Source organism: Chiloscyllium plagiosum, chromosome 11, assembly GCF_004010195.1.
Source record: "Chiloscyllium plagiosum isolate BGI_BamShark_2017 chromosome 11, ASM401019v2, whole genome shotgun sequence".
NCBI classification, from domain to species: domain Eukaryota; kingdom Metazoa; phylum Chordata; class Chondrichthyes; order Orectolobiformes; family Hemiscylliidae; genus Chiloscyllium; species Chiloscyllium plagiosum.
The window spans coordinates 90724215-90742583 of NC_057720.1; the positions used below are offsets into that span (position 1 = coordinate 90724215).

Sequence of the window (18369 nt, forward strand, 5' to 3'; positions counted from 1 at the left end):
TGTTTCTTAGATTTACTTATTAACTTCCCCCAAGTTTTCTATTTTTACACATAGGTTTATGAGTGAAACTACACATTGTCATTTAGCTCCTTTCACCTGCTAATTATTTTCCTGATTATTTCAGAAACTATGACTAAAAATCCCTATTTTTAACAAAGTTTCAAATATTATTAAAAGTTGCAGCACTGGCATTTCCTACAGTGAGCTTTGTGGTGTTTAAATGTTCTGGTCAAAATTTGCTTCAAGCAGAAGACTTAAACATTGGTTTCTCCGAGTTCCCAGCCATTGCCATTGCAGTTCCTTAATAACTGCAATCTATTGATAAGCCCCAGAATGAACAGAATGTCCAGGCCCTGTACGCATCCAAACACCATGATGTCGGCCTCGAAGCCCTCCGTTTCTTCCTGTCACGCCAACCCAAGCAGTACATGCTCAACCTCAACTACATTTCCTTTCAATCCTCCCACTTCCTCCAAACCAAAGGGGTAGCCATGGACACCTGTATGGACCCCAACTATGCCTGCCTCTTCGTCAGATATGTGGAGCAGTCAATCTTCCACAGCTACACCGGTATCATTGCCCACCTTTACCTTTGCTACATTGATGACTGTGTCAACGCCATCTCATGCTACCACTAGGAGGTTGAACAGTTCATCAACTTTAATAAGGCCTTCCACCCTGACCTAAACTTCACAGGGACCATCTCGGACACCTCCCTCCCTTTCCTAGACCTCTCCACCTCTATCTCCAGTGACCGACTAAACATTTACGACAAGCCCACTGACTCCCACAGCTACCTGGACGACACACCTCCCACCCGACCTCCTGTAAAAGTGCCATCCCTTATTGTCAATTCCTCTGCCTCCACTGCATCTGCTCCCAGGAGGACCAGTTCAACCATAACACATCCCAGATAACCTCCTTTTTCAACGACTGCAATTTCCGCTCCCATGTGGTCGACGATGCCCTTGAACCCCATCCCTCCAATCGCAACAGGGAGCCCTCCTGTTCCTCATCTTCCAACGCACCAACCTTGCATACATCATATCATCCTCCCCTGCTTCCACCACCTGTAAACAGACCCCATCACTCGGGGTATATTTCCCTCCCTACCCCTATCTGCATTCCGGAGACACCATTCCCTCCGCGGCTCACTCGTCAGGTCCATGCCTCTCCACCAACCCACTCCCCACCCCTGTCACCTTCCCTTGCCACCACAGGAAGTGCAAAACCTGCCCCCACAACTCCCCCCTCACCTCCGACAAGGCCCCAAATGATCCTACCACATCCCAGAGAAATGTATCTATACTTCCACAAATGTCATCCACTGTGGCTGTTCCACCTGATGTGGTCTCCTCTACATCAGGGAGACAGGACACTAACTTGCGGATCATTTCAGAGACCATCTCTGGGACACCCGTGCCAACCAACCCCACGGCCCCGTGGCTGACCACTTTAACTCCCTCTCCCACTCCACCAAGAACAGGCCGGTCATATTCTGTTCATTTCCAATGAATAAATACAAAATAACCGAGCCTGAATTTGGGATGATATTAACAGGATTTATTTTGATCTAAGCATGAACAGATTCTTTTGACATAACAGGTGGAGAGATTCACTTCCTGAAAAAGCAGCTCAAGTGAACTTAGCTGGCACCAAACCGATTTTGGTCAATACTGAAGCAAGAATACTGCATACAGTCTTCACTGAAATAAATAAAGAAACTATCTTAACACCGGAACAAGATAGAGTGTATTAAATATGAACAAAGACACAAGTATTTTAGGATATAATAGAAAAGTAATTTATAGTATATTGAAATGCAAACAGAGATGTGAATTTGTGTGTCTACATTCTTCCAAGCTAAATTAGTCATTTCAGAAATGCCTTTGTTAATTTTCATGAATCATTTGTTGGTCCATCCACGAACCTTGCGAGGTCCTTGTTAAATTCTGAACCATCGCCTTCCAGGTTCACAGTGGTTGTGAGTTTCATGTTATAGCAAATTGTGAAGTTGTGCACTGTATGCCAATGTCTTAGTTAAGAATTTAAAGCAATCACAGCTCCAAATATTTACAAGCTATCACGATGGATCTTCCTTGAATCCAAAAAAAATTGTCCCTTTGATCAATGATTTCTAAAATTTACTCACATACCTTTTGTGAAGGACGTTTTCAAATAACTTGAAGTGCAAATGGTTCACATCAGTCGGAATACAGTAACATTTCATGTGTTACCCCACACAAAAAGAAGTCAAGCAATATTCACGAGTTGCTCTAAGCAAGTCTGCGATGGATTCTTTTATCAAACAAAATCATTTCCAATGTTGTGAGGGCTCGTCTATCTTCTGTGCAATGGCCTGAATTTTGTGTCTGACTGCAGATGAAACTGGCTGATCTGGGTAAAAGTACAGTTTGTGCCTTTCACATTGTTAATGTATATTGCTAACTTTAGTTGAATAAAGTGATGCTGTCCCAGGCATCTTCTGGCACCATTAATTAGATCATTAGTTTCCACATCACTAGCCGGAGAATCAGGTGGAGTGTATTGACCTCATTGAAACGAATGCTTGGAATATTTCCGGTATGAATCATGTGAATTAGAGCCTCTGAATGAGACAAAGTAGGAAAGATGAATTTAGAGTAGTAGAACGTTTTCACGACAGAGAGAGATCACTTCGCCCATCGCACCTGTATCACGTGAAGACAGAGCCTTCCAGCCAACACCCCATTTATAGCATGTTGTCCATAACCCTGCAGGTGATAGCACTGTAAACGTTCGAGAACATTGTGTAGGGTCTAATCCATTATCAACATAGATATGTTCTCCAATGCTGTAAATCCTGGTTTATGGGGAAAAAGTAGGGGCAGAACTGTATCAAAACTCAAACAGTTGGTACAGCCCTGAGGAGCTAAGAGGCCCATTTCTAAACGTTGTTTCTCAGGACATTTTGACTATTCTTGACTTAATATCATTGTAAACTGACATGAAAAAAAATGCAGACATGTTCCCCCGAAATGCTGACAGCAACATACCTTTATTCAGCATCAGCAACATGAATTAAGAAAGTTTAAAAAAAAACTTTCTTTTAACTGATTATTGATAACACTGATTTCACAAAGTGGAATGTACAGACGGGCAGGGTGGAGGGTTGGGTGTGGGCGATGTTCATTGTTCCCTGATGTCTGGTTGCATTTGTGAGCAACAGGTGAACCTGGGAACCAGATTCAGGATGGTACTGCAGGTATTTCAGCAGATATTGTGTAATCGGAATTCTCCCATAAATCAGCAATGACATGAACATTTATTTTTTATGGTGTTTGAAGCCAAAGAAAATTGAAAAATATGGTGGGAGAAGTTCCTTTCATTTCTTTGAACTGGTATCAAGGGACACTGTCTGTGGACCTGGGGTGGCAGGAGGATCTTTCACAGCAGAATGTGAGGGAAGAGAATCACTGTTGGAAATCCAGATAGACTGGAACTTGTTTCACTGGAGGGTGAGAGTTTGGGGGGTGACCTCATACAAGTTTATAAAGCCATGAGTGGAAAGGTGAATGGCTCTAATTAACATGATTCATACTGGAAATGTACGAAGCTTTCGTTTCAAAAATATCACATATCAATAAACTCCACCTGACCCTACGGCTAGCGATGTGGAAATTAATGGTCTAATTAATGGTGCCAGACGATGCCCGGGACAACATCTCTTTATTCAACTAATGTCAGCAATATACATTAACAATGTGAAAGGCACAAACTGTATTTTTACCCAGATCAGCCAGTTTCATCTGCAATCAGACACAACTTAAAATTCAGACCATTGCACAGAAGATAGACGAGCGCTCACAACATTGGAAATGATTTTGTTTGATAAAAGAATCCATCGTAGACTTCCTCAGAGCAAATCATGTTAACATACTTGTTTTTTTTGTGTGTGGGGTAGTGCACGAAATGTTACTTTAATCCGATTGTTGTGAACCATTTGCACTTAAGAAGTTGTTTGAAAACGTCTATCACAGTAGATATGCGAGTAAATTTTACAAATCATTGATCAAAGGGGACAATCTTTTTTGGACTCGAGGAAGATCCATAGTGATATTTTGTAAATGTTTGGAGCTGGGATTGTTTTCAATTTTTGACTAAGACAGTGGCGTATTTTCGCTATGATGGGGGATTTCAACAACAGGGAACATGTTTTTACAATGAGAGGAGAAAATGTTTTAAAAAGATATCAGAGACAACTTTTTACACAGAGAATGGTTTGTGTGTGGGATGATCTAGTGGTGGATAATTACAAACATTTGGTTAAGTAAATGACTATCAAATGTTTGGAAGGATATGGGCCAAGTACACACAGGTGGGATTAGTTTAGTTTGGGATTAGGACTGGCATGGACTGGGTGGATCGAGGGGTCTGTAACCATGCTGTATCACTCCATGACTCTATGACTATTGATCAGTTTTTCTCAATATTAAACAGTGCTGTAGTGATCCTTGAATGAGCTGTTGATGTTAAGGTTGTGTCTGAGACTCTGCGAATATTTCCTTCAATGAGAGGAGGGACTAGTTCTCCAAGTTACATAACTGAAAAATAAACTTTTCTCCAGCATTGTTGCTGAGTCGATTTGTTTCTGCGGAGGCGGTGGTTTTGGTTTTCAGTTGGCTTTCCACCAACTGGTCAACAGTGAGACAAAATATCTCTGATCGACTGCAGAAACTCCACCTGCTTCCAGTAAATGAAACTGGGAACTCCAGGACCTTTTCTGCAGTCATCTTAAAATTAGATTAGATTAGATTACTTACAGTGTGGAAACAGGCCCTTCCACCCAACAAGTCCACACCGCCCCGCCGAAGCGCAACCCACCCATACCCCTACATCTACCCCTTACCTAACACTACGGGCAATTTAGCATGGCCAATTCACCTGACCTGCACATCTTTGGACTGTGGGAGGAAACCGGAGCATCCGGAGGAAACCCATGCAGACTTGGGGAGAATGTGCAAACTCCACGCAGTCAGTCGTCTGAGGCGGGAATTGAACCCGGGTCTGTGGCGCTGTGAGGCAGCAGTGCTAACCACTGTGCCACCCACATTGCTGCCAACTATTGTATCTGGCCGATTAAAGGGAAACTGAATCAACTAAAGTAAAATCCTATCAAACAAACTATATTTTCCCATTTACTCACAATGGACACATAACACTTGGCATTTCTTCTTTAAAAAGGAAGGACACTGAATCCAGCATTCACTGTATGACTATCAGAAAACAGGACATTGAATGCAGTGACGTTCTGGTTAGTTCAGCCTGTTTACTGAGTATCTTTAAAGCTCCTGAATATGAAGTTAATGGATCCAAAATCCCACATTGCAGTAACATTTGTTATCATCTCAAAGTAAATTAACAAAATTGAACTGGTTCAAACTCACATCACTTGTTACACCATTCTCTGAATCATGCATCTCATTAAAACTGAGTGAGCACTTTATACATGGTTAACACTGGTGTAGTGTAACAGCGAATATTTGCTGATTTTTATGAGTTAACTGCCCTGTCAGAGTTATCAGTGGGCAGAGAAATGTACTGTTTATAACCTACAATTCGTGGTAATTATTACTGTAATACTCTCTAATTTAACCAAACACTCCTGGTGTACCCAGATTGTTACATGCAATGGTTTAGACGTTGAGGATTTAAAAAAAGAACTTATGGGCTGTCTTGTTCTAGTTCATTAGATGCTCTTTCAAAAGTTTACCTCGGTGTTATGTATCACTGCGGACTCATATTTTGTTTCTCAGGCACACAGCTTTCCTTTACTGTGCATTTTAGTGTCGGAGCAATTTGAAAAAAAAATGCAAGGAGAGACATTCTGCAATGTAAGGAGGTGCTTCTAATCTCCGGGTCCAAACTGTTTAGTGACATACACTCACATTCTGAACATAATCACTTTAGACATGCTCCATATTAGGTTGCCTAAAATGAATTTAGAAACGCAGATTAGAAATGGTATGCTATTTTGTAATGTGTGAGAGACTTTGAGTGACAGCAAATAAAGTCATTCATTTTGTTGGCTAATAATATTATTGAAGTTCTTTTTAGCTTTATCTGCTTGTGGTGGAATGTAGGATTTAAGGGAGTTAACTTCTAATTGAATATTCTAAATATAATCACTTTGGACACGCTCTGTATTCAGTTGCCTAAATTGAATTCTGAAATGTTTCATATGAATTACATGTTATTTTGTAGTGCGTCAGAGACTTGCAGTATCCAGGGAAGAAAAGCTCCTCTGTTTTATTAGCTAGTAATATGTTTGAACTTTATCTTTAGTTTTATCTGCTTGTGAATGAATGTAGAAATAAAGGGAGCTAACTCCCAGTTGAATTTGTTTTTTTTAAAACAAAATACATGCAACTATCATGTGAAACAGACCTGAAGCTACTCAAATGTACTTCCAAAGAAGCTATTCAGCAAAACAAATATCCCAAGATGTGTATGTGTCCATGTTTAAGCAGATCCTCATGTAAAGACATGATCCCATGTGTTCGGGCTGTGCAAGCTGATACCAGGATCCAGTCTCAGCCTCCAGCAGGATACCAACAGGCGGAAGCTGTAAGTCTGCCCCTTCCGATGGCCATATAAATCCTGGGCACTAAACCGTTATTCAACACTCCTGCGTCGGCTCTGTTTAGAAAGATCTTGACAGAACCGTTTCCCACAAGTTATCAGAATGATTGTGTCGACACTTTTTCTCAGTTTGTTACTGACTTTCTTATCATGTGAGTGATTTTTATTCAAGTCTCTCTTTGTGACTGTCTCAATGTTAGTCTACCGCAGGAATGTAAAAGACACAGCTATCATTTCATCAGCATTAATGCTCATGGTTTATTTGTTTTCTTTTTAAAGGTGTCCAGTCGGGGGTTGTTTTGACCCAGCCAGAGGCAGAGACTGGCCGTCCCGCAGGCAGCCTGAAACTGACCTGTAAAACCAGCGGTTCGATCTTAGCAGCTACTGGATGAGCTGGGTCCGACAGGTTCCCGGACAGGGTCTGGAGTGGCTGCTGAACTACTATAATTCAAACAGCAATAACTATGCAACAGCGATTAAGGGTCGATTTACTGCGTCCAAAGACACTTCAAACAACATTTTCGCGTTGGACATGGGGAACCTGAAGATCGAAGACACCGCCATCTATTACTGTGCAAGATAGTTGGGGTGACTATCTTGCTGACTGGGGCCAAGGGACCATGGTGACAGTGACTTCAGGTAAGAACTTTGAACTTTCTTAGTGACTGTTTAAAAAACATTCTATTCATGTGACTAATTTCTGAATTAAATGAAACTCAGATTCTGTGCTGAGTTTGGTTTAGTTCGGATTGATTTTTGTTCAGACTGATTTATAGACCAGTTAAGGCTCAGCAAATAGTTACAATGGTGATGATGGAGTCAGTTGCTCGGTGTATCTCTTTTTTTGGATCAGATGGGCATTCTGTGTGGCTGGGTTACTTGAAGCACCTAATGTCTCTTAATCAGTCAGGTATAAATAATGTTTAATGTCAGTGACACCCTGACTGTGTGTTTTATTATCAGCAACAAATGCTAAGAATTTAAAGATATTTGAAATATTACCAAACATGATTAAAATATGTTAAAATATCATTATTCATTTCTTGCATATATTCCCCGTATAATGTTCTTACTATGGTTATATTTTCTCATTTATTTTGTTAATTTTGTTGATGGCAAGCAGGTTAGAAACTGTCAGAAAATTTTCCTGCTGTGCTATATTTCATTCTGTTTTTATTAGATTCTGAGTTTGTTTTACTTGGTTTTGTTGAATTGTGTTGATTGGCTTTTGAAATTGTTTTATTTGATTCTGTTGAATTGAATTGCTTGGATTCTGATTATCATTCATTTAAATCTGTTGTTTTGAGTTGATTGCATTCTGATTTTATTTTCCTTGATTCTGTTGAATTGAGTTGATTGGATTCTTATTCAATTTGTGGACTTGATCTGCGTTTTCATGCTTTCTGTAATTGGTGTTTTCTTTCTGGTGAGGAGATAGTCTCTCTGGATTACTTTTCATTACCAATATTTGTGAAGTTCTTTGTTTTTCATTAATCATTTCTGGATTTGTTAAACTCATGACATATTTTTCTCTGCTTGATTGAAAACATTACATCTGTTTGTAACTGTCTGAAAACCAACTTAAGTCAGAAACACGGAAGTGTGAAAAATGAAATGGAAACGAGTTTTTAATGCACTGACTTTTTAAAAAAAAACTGAGTTCTAATGTAAACTAAATGAATTTTGTTTTGAGTAGCCTCATTCAAAATAAAATTTGGGACTAAAATCTGAAACTGCAGAATTGATCAGATTACGTAATTGAAACTAACTTAAAATTATAATGTGGTAATATTTGTCCATTCAAATAATTTTGTTTTGACCTTGAAGTGATTAATCAATATATGCCTTCAACCGCTCTACTGTAGACTGCACAAGATTGTCCTGATCAGGAAGGGTGTACAGGTTGGAAATAAATTGAACTGTTGCTGGAAACGTTACAGCTTTAAGTGTTAAGTCCCCTCACAGACAGGCTACTGTTTTGACTTGTTATTTCTTGTTATGACTGTTCAAGTTAATCATTAGTTTGCTTGATTCTGAGTAGTTTTGTTAGATTTCAATTTCTGTTTTTTGGTGAGGTTACACCAAGTTCTTGGTTGTGTTGGAAATGTTTGCAGAGCGAGTTCTGCTGCAAACACACCGTGTTGTGATTTGGTGATCTTTGCTCTGTTGAGGAGGGAGTGTGTTTTAGAAATGAAGGGAAAACAGATACCTTCGGGCGCCATTTTTACTTAGAAGTAGTAATTAAGGCTTAATCTAATCCATGCTTTACAATCCAAATTCAGAACTAAACTGTCTAGTTCATTTACAAGGTCTGTCTTTAAACAGATTACAAGCCATAGAGAAATATAAATAGAATTTCAAAAGTCTAATGTTCTAATAGTTCTTGCTCTTGAGCAAAAATGCCATGACAGTGTTATAATTGATCAAGAAACACCTTTCAATTCTGCTGTACACTACATACAATTTTTCAGGCTGGAAAAGATCATTGGCAAAGACCATTTGGAAATTCTGCTCAATTCTATCAAGAACAGATCAGTTTCACTGCTTTGAATTGTTTCACAAGTAACTTGAGTTAATTAATCGTTATGTCCCTGATTAAACTGAATTTGCAGGATAAAAATAAAACATTAACTGAATTATTTAATCTGCACAGTGCTTTAGGTGTTCCCCAACTGAAGAGTCATTCTTTTGGAAACAACTGCTATTGTGAATTATGTGGCCAAGACCAAATTTCAAATTAATTAAAATAATCCACTCATGAATTCGCAGGGCAACATGATGGCTCAGTGGTTAGCACTGCTGCCTCACAGCGCCAGGGTCCCAAATTCAATTCCACCCTCGGATGACTGCCTGTGTGGAGTTTGTACATTCTCCCTGTGTCTGCGTTGGTTTCCTTCGGACGCTCTGGTTTCCTACCGCAGTCCAAAAGATTGTGCAATTTAGCACAGCCATAGTGTTCAGGGATGTGGAGGTTAGGGTGCATATAAGTATACACTTATACATATAAGTGTAAATATAAGTTAGGGGGAATGGTCTGAGTGGGCTACTTACTGTTCGGAGGGTCAGTGTGGAATTGTTGGGCCAAATGGCCTGTTTCCATACTGTAGGAACTCTATTCTTAAAACCATAGGAGTATTTGCTGCAAACGCAGAGAATGTATTTTACATCAATGTGTTCAGACATATGCAGAGTTCACAAATTTGCAGAAGACATGAACTAGAGGATAACAGAGCACTTTGTTTGTTCAAACACTGAAAATAGAGTAATATTTATTTTAATTAATATACTTGACCGATTATTGCAATGTAGCTATCGGAAGGAATCTGCTCACATTGGTTAAGTGTGACAATCATTTAGATTAGATTTCCTGCAGTATGTATCGGGCCATTTGGCCCAGCAAGTCCACACCGATCCTCTGAAGAGTAACTTACTCAGACCCATTAGGTGACTGATGCACCTAGCATTATGGACAATATAACATGACCACTTCACCTGACGTGCACATCTTTAGATTGTGGGAGGAAACCCACACAGACACAGGGGAGAATGTGAAAACTCCACACAAACAGTCGCCCGAGGCTGGAACCAAGCCCGGGTACCTGGATCTGTGAGACAGCAGTGCTCTCCACGAAACTGCCTACATTTACTTAGACATCCGTTAAAGCGGGCAGCTCCAGATGGAAGCATGTTTTTAATTCATACCTTTTTTTTAATACATTAAAAGCAGCTAACAAGAAAATGAACTTGCACTAATTTCTTCAATAGAAATGCATTTCCACACTGAATGTTGTTTTAGCTTTATGCAGTGCATGCAATATCTCCACAGTTCAAGAAATGTTTTAAGAATATGTAAAAAATAATTTAGAGAATAATCCATTTCCTCCGGGGCTGTGCTTGAATTGGCGATATATCCCACCTCAATAATTTTGTTAATTACAATGACTTATTAAGTTTAAACTCATTGGTTATCAATGTTCATTGTGAACACATTCTTGTTCACATTAATCCTCTGGTTAGTTCCTCTGATGAATGTTCAATTACAGTAAATACTTGATGTGAGGAATTGAGCAGATGTATTTGTTCGGATCAAGGCTGTTGTACAGTTTGTTTCAGTGCTATCTCTGACTAACTTGACAACTTGTGCTGACCATTTGTAAATTGTCCAGTTCGGATACCTGTATCTCAGACAGTTAAATACTTGATGTGAGGAATTGAGCAGATGTATTTGCTAGGATCAAGGCTGTTGTACAGTTTGTTTCAGTGCTATCTCCGGCTAACTTGACAACTTGTGCTGACCATTTGTAAATTGTCCAGTTCGGATACCTGTATCTCAGACAGTTCAATTTTATCTTGCACTTCAAAACCACTTTTATCAGAAATGCAATATTCGATTAGGTGCTTCAGAATTGAGAGCCCTGACTAAGTTGTAGCAATCAGAACGAACGTTTCAGGAACAAAAGGCAGATTATAAGAGTTTTGAAATTGGTTGTTGGCAACAAGGGATATTGATTGAGCGAGGCAGAGGGAGATGTGCTACATATTTTCTTTGTGCCTCAGTTATCCGGGACATGTTTAGTGGCACAATGCAGAAGCAGAAATTATTTTGCATCCTATTATTTAAAAACCTATCATCAGCTTTTAATGTCACTGGCAACGGTCATAATACACTTCAAAACATTTAAATCTATTTCAGACTAAGATCATCTGGTGCAGTAACATTCACAGGGCTAAGAGGAAGGGAGATCTAGGTTGAAATCCAGTGACAGTGAATAGATGGCAATGCAATTCCTAGTTTTATTCTTCTGCAGTTCCCATAGAATTTGAACAAATCTGAGCTGCTGTCAAAGTATTATTGGATAAATGTTGAAATGTTACTTTTATTGTACAAACATTCTGGAACAGTCTCTGGTTGTTGGAAGGTGTTAATAACTAACATGGTTTGTGCACTGTCAAACAGGTGGGCTGTGTTCTCCGCGATAGTGTCGAGCTCATTGTGTTCAGGTCTGTTGTGGTTTGTAATAGGGTCCCTGATTCTGTGGCAGGTGGCCTGTGTTCACTTACAACCTGTAAGAGAGGTATGTAACACCATCTCTTATCAGGTTACTTCAGTGCAAGAAAGCAGATTGACATGTTTGGGTGCTTGTTGGAATTCCACTCACAGAGGCCAGTGAAATCTACTCAATTCGCTGTCCTGACTTGTGTCTCTTAGATATTAAATAGAATTTTGGCGGTTAGCAGCTTTTTCCAGATCAAAATTTGTTCACAAGCTTTTGGGTATCGCTAGATGGGGTTAATGGAGTAAGTGCTCAAAGAAATCCCAGCTTTTTACTTCCTGTTCTAACAATATCATTTATAACTAAACCAGAATGAATCATTTTCGAAGCATATTTGATGAGATTATGCTTAGGCTGTTTTACTTTATATTAAACCAGTGCTGTAGCTGAATTTGATTGTTTAGTACGGTGGGGGTTCCGCTGAATCCAACACTTGCAGCAGATGGTGATAGCTTTTCAATTGGTCTTCAATTGCTATCTCAGACCATCCAGTACCTCTGCTAAGAATCCTTTTTCCAACAGGAGTCAAGCCAACATAATCGCTGTCTAACTCAGCAGGTGTGACCTCTGGTGCCAAACACATGAAAACAATTTGCTGAAGTTCTAATGTAAACTAAATGAATTTTGTTTTGAGTAGCCTCATTCAAAATAAAATTTGGGACTAAAATCTGAAACTGCAGAATTGATCAGATTACGTAATTGAAACTAACTTAAAATTATAATGTGGTAATATTTGTCCATTCAAATAGTTTTGTTTGACCTTGAAGTGATTAATCAATATATTCCTTCAACCGCTCTACTGTAGACTGCACAAGATTGTCCTGATCAGGAAGGGTGTACAGGTTGGAAATAAATTGAACTGTTGCTGGAAACGTTACAGCTTTAAGTGTTAAGTCCCCTCACAGACAGGCTACTGTTTTGACTTGTTATTTCTTGTTATGACTGTTCAAGTTAATCATTAGTTTGCTTGATTCTGAGTAGTTTTGTTAGATTTCAATTTCTGTTTTTTTGTGAGGTTACACCATGTTCTTGGTTGTGTTGGAAATGTTTGCAGAGCGAGTTCTGCTGCAAACACACCGTGTTGTGATTTGGTGATCTTTGCTCTGTTGAGGAGGGAGTGTGCTTGGGTAATATTAAATTAGTTATATTTGGGAAACAGTTTCTGGTTTCTACATTGTTTTTGCACTGTTTATATGGTTGGTGACAGTGAACTGCTCCAGGGTTCCTCATTCAATGCAATCAGCATGCCCGTTGAAATTTCATAAAGCCTAATATTAAGTGAAAGCTAAATCGCAAAGGTTTTGGAAATGAAGGGAAAACATATACCTTCGGGCGCCATTTTTACTTAGAAGTAGTAATTAAGGCTTAATCTAATCCATGCTTTACAATCCAAATTGAGAACTAAACTGTCTAGTTCATTTACAAGGTCTGTCTTTAAACAGATTACAAGCCATAGAGAAATATAAATAGAATATCAAAAGTCTAATGTTCTAATAGTTCTTGCTCTTGAGCAAAAATGCCATGACTGTGTCATAATTGATCAAGAAACACCTTTCAATTCTGCTATACACTACATACAATTTTTCAGGCTGGAAAAGATCATTGGCAAAGACCATTTGGAAATTCTGCTCAATTCTATGAAGGACAGATCAGTTTCACTGCTGTGAATTGTTTCACAAGAGTTAATTAATTGTTATGTCCCTGATTAAACTGGATTTGCAGGATAAAAATAAAACATTAACTGAATTATTTAATCTGCACAGTGCTTTAGGTATTCCCAATCAGTGCGTTTAAATAAATAGTTACATTTTACAACAAATTATCAACTGAAGAGTCATTCTTTTGGAAACAACTGCTATTGTGAATTATGTGGCCAAGACCAAATTTCGAATTAATTAAAATAATCCACTCATGAATTCGCAGGGCAACATGATAGCTCAGTGGTTAGCACTGCTGCCTCACAGCGCCAGGGTCCCAAATTCAATTCCACCCTCAGATGACTGCCTGTGTGGAGTTTGTACATTCTCCCTGTGTCTGCGTTGGTTTCCTTCGGGCGGTCTGGTTTCCTACCGCAGTCCAAAAGATTGTGCAATTTAGCACAGCCATAGTGTTCAGGGATGTGGAGGTTAGGGTGCATCTAAGTATACACTCATACATATAAGTGTAAATATAAGTTAAGGGGAATGGTCTGAGTGGGCTACTTACTGTTCGGAGGGTCAGTATGGAATTGTTGGGCCAAATGGCCTGTTTCCATACTGTAGGAAATCTTCTCTTAAAACCATGGGAGTAGTTGCTGCAAACGCAGAGAATGTATTTTACGTCAATGTGTTCAGACATATGCAGAGTTCACAAATTTGCAGAAGACATGAACTAGAGGATAACAGAGCACATTGTTTGTTCAAACACTGAAAATAGAGTAATATTTATTTTAATTAATATACTTGACCGATTATTGCAATGTAGCTATCGGAAGGAATCTGCTCACATTAGTTAAGTGTGACATTCATTTAGATTAGATTTCCTGCAGTATGTATCGGGCCATTTGGCCCAGCAAGTCCACACCAATCCTCTGAAGAGTAACCTACTCAGACCCATTAGGTGACTGATGCACCTAACATTATGGACAATATAACATGACCACTTCACCTGACGTGCACATCTTTAGATTGTGGGATGAAACCCACACAGACACAGGGGAGAATGTGAAAACTCCACACAAACAGTCGCCCGAGGCTGGAACCGAGCCCGGGTACCTGGATCTGTGAGACAGCAGTGCCCTCCACGAAACTGCCCACATTTACTTAGACATCCGTTAAAGCGGGCAGCTCCAGACGGAAGCATGTTTTTAATTCATACCTTTTTTTAAATACATTAAAAGCAGCTAACAAGAAAATGAACTTGCACTAATTTCTTCAATAGAAATGCATTTCCACACTGAATGCTGTTTTAGCTTTATGCAATGCATGCAAAATCTCCACAGTTCAAGAAATGTTTTAAGAATATGTAAAAAAATAATTTAGAGAATACTCCATTTCCTCCGGGGCTGTGCTTTCATTGGCGATATATCCCACCTCAATAATTTTGTTAATTACAATGACTTATTAAGTTTAAATTCATTGGTTATCAATGTTCATTGTGAACACATTCTTGTTCACATTAATCCTCTGGTTAGTTCCTCTGATGAATGTTCAATTACAGTAAATACTTGATGTGAGGAATTGAGCAGATGTATTTGCTAGGATCAAGGCTGTTGTACAGTTTGTTTCAGTGCTATCTCTGACTAACTTGACAGCTTGTGCTGACCATTTGTAAATTGTCCAGTTCGGATACCTGTATCTCAGACAGTTCAATTTTATCTTGCACTTCAAAACCACTTTTATCAGAAATGCAATATTCGATTACATGCTTCAGAATTGAGAGCCCTGACTAAGTTGTAGCAATCAGAAAGAACGTTTCAGGAACAAAAGGCAGATTATAAGAGTTTTGAAATTGGTTGTTGGCAACAAGGGATATTGATTGAGCGAGGCAGAGGGAGATGTGCTACATATTTTCTTTGTGCCTCAGTTATCCGGGACATGTTTAGTGGCACAATGTAGAAGCAGAAATTATTTTGCATCCTATTATTTGAAAACCTATCATCAGCTTTTAATGTCACTGGCAACGGTCATAATACACTTCAAAACATTTAAATCTATTTCAGAGTAAGATCATCTGGTGCAGCAACATTCACAGGGCTAAGAGGAAGGGAGATCTAGGTTGACATCCAGTGACAGTGAATAGATGGCAATGCAATTCATAGTTTTATTCCTTTGCAGTTTCCATAGAATTTTAACAAATCTGAGCTGCTGCCAAAGTATTATTGGATAATTTTTGAAATGTTACTTTTATTGTACAAACATTCTGGAACAGTCTCTGGTTGTTGAAAGGTGTTAATAGCTAACATGGTTTATGCACTGTCAAACAGGTGGGCTGTGTTCTCCGTGATAGTGTCGAGCTCATTGTGTTCAGGTCTGTTGTGATTTGTAGTAGGGTCCCTGATTCTGTGCCAGGTGGCCTGTGTTCACTTACAACCTGTTAGAGAGGTATGTAACACCATCTCTTATCAGTTTACTTCAGTGCAAGAAAGCAGATTGACATGTTTGGGTGCTTGTTGTAATTCCACTCACAGAGGCCAGTGAAATCTACTCAATTCGCTGTCCTGACTTGTGTCTCTTAGATATTAAACAGAATTTTGGCGGTTAGCAGCTTTTTCCAGATCTAAATTTGTTCACAAGCTTTTGGGTATCGCTAGATGGGGTTAATGGAGTAAGTGCTCAAAGAAATCCCAGCTTTTTACTTACTGTTCTAACAATATCATTTATAACTAAACCAGAATGAATCAGTTTCGAAGCATATTTGATGAGATTATGCTTAGACTGTTTTACTTTATATTAAACCAGGGCTGTAGCTGAATTTGACTGTTCAGTACGGTGGGGGTTCCACTGAATCCAACACTTGCAGCAGATGGTGATAGCTTTTCAATTGGTCTTCAATTGCTATCTCAGACCATCCAGTACCTCTGCTAAGAAACCTTTTTCCAACAGGAGTCAAGCCAACATAATCGCTTTCTAACTCAGCACCTCTTGTGCCAAACGCATGAAAACAATTTGCTGAAGAGGGGGGTCTCTGGAAGTGAAAGGTTAACCTTGCTTTCTCTCCACAGGAGCTGCCAGACCTGCTGAGTTTCTTCAGCAATTTCTGTCTCTATGTTGGTTTTCTAGCATTTAAAGTTTGTTGTTTCATTGAAAAAAGTTCTGTTCGATGAAAGACGTTCTTCAGAGAGAAGATGCATTTGAACAAATTGCGAATGTTCAGAGATATTAAATATCAGAGAATCATTGAATTTGAGCGCCCTGATCTCGAGCTGTAGTTTCACAAGAAACTATCATGAAGTAACAACACACTCCAGAGCGCAGGGGCTGTTGTAATTGGGTGAAAGTTATTTTGATCACTCAAATAGAGAATATCAATGATCCCGTTCCAAATAATCAAAGAAGGGTTTTTTTTAAAGCATGTGTGAAACAATTAATTTGTTGAAATATTTTAATAAAAAGTGTTCACCGCCAGTGCTAGCTTAATGAATGACACAATGATAGGAAGGTAGGAGCAAGAGGAGCGCACTCAGCCCCTTGAGCTATTCCACCACTTACTTAGATCATGGTGCATCTGTGAGCCAAATCCAGAGATCTCCCTTTGGCTAAAACTCTTTAATGCCTTTGATTAACAAGTAAAATCTATCCCAGATTTAATGATTCGACTGCCCATAACAAAGGGAGACACCATTTCTGAAAGACATTTCTGTGAGTATTTAAAGTGACACAATGAGGCTGGAATTAATTGCTCATGAAAGTAAGCTTTAAATCTCTGACAATTTCCAATTGAAGCATCCCAATCATCATATTCCATTAGTTTAGCACTATACTTCCCTGGAATAAAGAAATATAATGTGTGATGGCTTTGCTAAAAATGAGGGAAGCTTCATTCCCATTATATGATTAAGAAATAGCTCTGTTCATTCAGTGAAAACACAGTCAAATCACCCAGAAGGAAACCATGTCATCTTGTGTAGACACACAAGTACCTCAAATAATTTTCAATTCTTCCAGTGGTTGTTTGCATCTCTAGACAGGTGTGGAAGTGTCAGACGTTTTATTTCGCCTTGAGAAACCAGTTGTCATCAGCGTATTTGAATTGCTGAAGTTTGTGTGGTATTAGCACATTCACAGCACTGTTAGAAAGTGAGTCCCATGGCTGTGATTGAGGAAGAGGAAAGGGGCGGGGAAATAGTTGAGAGTCAAGTTGAAGTCTAATTTGGAGGAAAGCTCTCAGGTGAAACATTTACATGCATGTGGGCCCTTATCCTCAAAGATCACAGTTTTGGAACATGCTGCCGAAGGGACATGTCAGCATACAGAATGGAAGCTGAAGAAGGCACCTCGGCCCCTCTAGAAGGCTATTCCATTCATGGGATCGTCAGAAATCTTGCTGCTCACCAGTCTTCCCAACACACCGATAACATTGAACCTGATTGTTTACTGTTCAACAAAAGAATGGTGAACCTTTGGAATTCTCCGCCACAGAAATTGATTGAGGTCAAAACATTAAATGATTTCAAGAAGGAGATAGATTCCTTCAATCCTTAAAAGAAAATGCTACGGATGTGTGGGAGGAAGGCAGGCAGGGTATAATATTGGCTGAAAGCCATGAAAACATTGAATGGGGCATGGTTTGTAAGTTTGTACGGAACGCCAACGTTGATAGTATAATTGGCAGTGAAAGTTATCTAAACGTACAATGAGATCTTGATCAGCTGGGCCAATGGGCTGAGGAGTGGCAGATTGCGTTTAATTTAAATGAATACGAAATGTTGCTTTTTGAGAAGATAAATCAGGTCACAACTTCAGAGTTAATGGTAGGGCACTGGGTAGTGATGTTGAACACAGGGCCCTGAGGTTCAGACTCATAGATTCTTGAAAGCGTTGTCTCAAGTAGCTCGTGTGTTTAAGGTGTTTGGCAAATGTACCTTCATTGGTCAGAGCACTGAGTGCAGGAGTTGGGGCTTCATGTTGTAACTGTCCAAAACATTGGAATGAACTGCCAGAGGAAGTGGTAAATGCAGAGATAGGTCCAACATTTGGAAGCCATTTGAACAGCT

General features: G+C 39.3%; 1 pseudogene; it reads left to right on the forward strand.

The window, feature by feature from the left end:
• The first annotated feature begins 6677 nt into the window (after positions 1–6677).
• Positions 6678–18369, forward strand: part of LOC122554656 — a 15051-nt pseudogene continuing 3359 nt past the window's right edge.